This window comes from Halyomorpha halys, unplaced genomic scaffold, assembly GCF_000696795.3.
Source record: "Halyomorpha halys isolate HHAL.00 unplaced genomic scaffold, Hhal_1.1 Scaffold120.1, whole genome shotgun sequence".
NCBI lineage: Eukaryota > Metazoa > Arthropoda > Insecta > Hemiptera > Pentatomidae > Halyomorpha > Halyomorpha halys.
This window is the reverse complement of record NW_027108251.1, coordinates 836,496-840,538: the sequence shown is the minus strand read 5'-3', so window position 1 is coordinate 840,538 and position 4,043 is coordinate 836,496. Positions and strand designations below refer to the sequence as shown.

Sequence of the window (4,043 nt, the reverse complement as noted above, 5' to 3'; positions counted from 1 at the left end):
CAGACCATTAGCTCTCAAATGTACTGGACTAGACGCCTCAGAATAAAATTACTTTTTCATTATTTATTTCTTAACTTTTTTATTATAGCATAAATCATATAGCTAATATTAATTTCTAATAATGGTCTATCTTATAAAATTTAATTTTTTGGAATTTTCTAAACTGTGGATTCCTTCAACCGAAACAAAATTCTATCTAAACATTTATTGTTTTGTTATTTTGTGATATAAATAACTGTTCCAAGTACATTATTCGTAAAAAGGATTTTCCTGATTAAGGAAGAACTTTTTTAATTTCTCGTAAGAGCCAGACATACTAACACGAAGTTCTATGTAGAAAAAATCGGGAATCCATTTCAAATTAGTCCTAAAAAAATTAAAAATCTAATACAGTTTCTATTAGTTCTCTTAGGTCAAAGGAACCTATTAAAATTTTATTTTAGTGCAATCAGAATCTAAAATTTTAACTAAAGATTATCATAAATTTTTTTATACTTTCTATTAATAAATTTTTTTTACCTTTGATTTTGTTGTTATTATGTTTCATTTTAAAATACTAAACTTCATTTGTGATAAAATTAGAACCAATAATAAACATAATACTGTAACCATGAAAATTTGATTTTCGATCTAAATAAATTATTACATACTAATAAATTAAATTAGTATTAATAATAAAAAAGAGCGTTTAAATAAAATAAAAATACTCTATTTAAAATGTATGGCCTCTAATGAATAATATTCCTATTTATTACACCTATCAAAGTGTTTTTTTTTATTTTCTTAGTCTTAATAAATTACCGTTGTTGTTGGTGGGATGATTCGTAGACTAGCTCCGCGCAGACACCTGGCTGGAGTTGGTAAGGTTGATATCCCGTTGATCGTAGAAGCTTCCCGAGCGAAGGGATGGAGTACAGTGAAGAGGGTGGGGGTGGAAGAGGCTCTTATAGCCACCCCGCTGTGGGAGCTCCGGAGTTCTTGCCCAACCCCTGGCTCTCATAGGATAATTGATAACTAACTAGCTCTCTGGCTATCAGCTGTTAAGTAGATCTCATTAGTAGTCTTAACATGGCCACTCATGATCAGTGGAATGGAGCGATGGAGCGATGAACTGGAGTGAAGGCGATTTCAAAGAATACACTGAGAATGACTAAGCTCAATTTTTACTTATAAAGTATTGTATTACGGACACCTACGAAGAAGATAATTTTGTCCGTTATATGGAGGTGTCTGAGTGTAGCATCCACAAAAATATTCTCGTTTCGGGACCACTGTCCCATATTCCATATTCCCGAAACGTTGTACAATGTCATGAATAAATAATAAATAATTCATTCAAAAATGGAAGTGATTAACCTCAAAAACTTTTAAATGAATTGACTCAACAGACTTCCTAGAGAGATAATCCAGATAAAAATATTCTCTATATATCGCTGCATTGCTTTAACAGAGACATATCTTCCAAAAAAAAAGATTTCTTTATTTTATATTTGACTTATTCTCTGTATTACACTTTATAATTAATGTAGAATGAAGTTACTTTGTGGTAACCTTAATCGCTTAAACCAGTCAGTTGGACGGCTATAATGGTGGAAGTAACCCAAGCCTACCGTACTTACCTTGGAGTACATCCAATTAAAAATAAAATAAATTTTTTTTTCAGATGTGCCTCTATCCTATCAAAACATTAATATATTTATTAAAGTCTTATAAGAAGTTGGATGGGATATTATAAAAATATACCGACTTATTTCAACCCCAATCACCTACTTTTCTCTAACTTTGGTGAAAATAGATTTTTCAGTAATTTAGTTTGATAAAATTGCCATATTGATAAAAATTCCAGGTATTAATCTATACAATCTCTGAAAATTTAAGATTTAATACTAGTAGGTAATAATTAAACCTATCTCATTAAATTAATCAATTACATAATGAGATTTGTATTTGGTAATTAACTAAATCCATCTCATGGAGTTGACCTTTGGCAGGAAAGTAAATTGCTCCCTTGATGTCTTAAACGTAAGACACAAATCAAAATTTTTGTTTCTGAAGATAATTATTTTCAATTACTTCAATTATTGCTTGAAGCTTAAACCGAAAAGCTTTCCTACTTTTGGTGGTGAAGAAGTGATATTAAAATTGTTTTATTAAATTAGTATTTAAATGGCCAATCAATAAATTAAAGCACTAAATAATACGATAAAATTAAACAGTTACAGCCGGTTTACGAATTAAAAAAAAAAAAAATATGAAAGTAGAAAAAAACCTAAGTCGTAAATGTAATTAGTCGTTAATAAAAATCTACTAGTTTTCAGTCATAACATCTGTAAGTTATTAAATTCATGTATAAATAATTTAATATATTTTATACAATTACAGAATAAAATTAAACGCAAAATATTGTTTCTTAATATTAAGAGCAATAGAAGAACAACAACAAATTCTAATAAATTCATCCACTAATTATTATTGATTATACCTCTAGCCACAATTTATTAAAATTAATAGTATTAAACTGTGAATAATAACTTACAAACATTCTAAAAAAATGTAATCCTCATAGAAACAAAAATGTATTTTTTTGGTTAAATATATTCCTTCCTAATCTTACCTTAAATTTAAATAATTCTAATTACTACATATAAAAGTTGTGAATGGGATACAGTTTTTTTTTTTGGTATCTTTAATTCATAATTAATTTTAATTACCAAATTTAATTCCATCTTCAGAAGTAATTAGATTTGAAAATGGACACAACTACATACAAAAAAAACTTCAATTAATTTATTCACAAATTATTGCAAACAATTTCACGAATTATTCAATCAAAAACCATTATTATTAAATTTTTAAAAATTAATGTAAAAGTTTCTGTATATAAATACAAATATTAACATCCATGTAGCAGTTGATGAGAATTTAATTGAAAATGCACTATTTTTTGTAATTATAAACATTAAAGAATAAATTGTCTTTAAGTGTAAATCTTTCTATACATGAATTTTAAAAAAATCTGTAGCCGATGGAAGAAAATATTTTCGATTTTAACACACCAAAAAGATACAAATTATCATATCAAAGTTCAATAAGTTTTTTTTTTTGCAGGCTTATGTAATTAAATGTTTTCAAGCATTTAGTTATGTCTGAGTATCTTTTTAGGAATTGTGTCACAAAAAGGTATTAAGCAGCTTCAGTCTTTTAAGCTTCCTCCCCCAGTCTGAGAATAAAAATGAACCCTCTCATGATGACCCATTGTAATTCTTCAAACCTAATAAATTTATTTTTAAAAATAAAATAAAAAAGATATGTTGAAAACTGAGTTTTTTATTTATCATTTTTTTTTTTATAATGACAACCAAATTGGGTATAGGCTTCTTCCATACCTCACGATTTCTGTAATCCATGATTGGACACTTAAAAGTATTTCGAAAAATTAATAACTTCCAATTTCGATTTTCATACAATAATTTTTTTTTAATTTAAATAATATTAGATTGTGCAAAATTGTGTTTCATTTCTTCAACAGATGCTACGTAGAAATATATACAATTTATCTGATTCCAACTTGCAATTTTCATCCTGTGAATTTAAAATTAATATTCAAATAAAATTCTAATTGAAGTACTGAAAAGACAACCGCTTTTGTTTTATCTCTTCAATTTTTTAAAGGCTTTCCATAGTAGAGGTGATACATTAGCATTCTAGTTCCGAAATATTTCTTTTAAGATTATATTTAATACTTGAAGTTAGAAAATAATATTATAATAATTAAGATAAAAAAAAGTAAATCTAAATAAATAATTACATACTAATAAATTAAATTAATGTTAATAATAAAAAAGAGCGTTTAAATAAAATAAAAATACTCTATTTAAAATTTTATGGCCTCTAATGAATAATATTCCTAATTATTACACCTATCAAAGTGTTTTTTTTTTTTTTTTAATTTTCTTAGTCTTAATAAATTACCGTTGTTGTTGGTGGGATGATTCGTAGACTAGCTCCGCGCAGACACCTGGCTGGAGTTGGTAAGGTTGATA

At 26.7% G+C, this 4,043-nt stretch overlaps 1 protein-coding gene across 1 annotated transcript in view; it reads right to left on the bottom strand.

Moving 5' to 3' along the window:
* LOC106678043 (U-scoloptoxin(01)-Cw1a) overlaps positions 1 to 898 on the bottom strand; it is a 22,339-nt gene extending 21,441 nt beyond the window's left edge. The window contains exon 1 of the mRNA XM_014416322.2: positions 802 to 898. The gene's annotated coding sequence lies outside the window, so the exon portion shown is untranslated. The remainder of the gene's footprint in view (positions 1 to 801) is intronic.
* Positions 899 to 4,043: the final 3,145 nt, after the last annotated feature.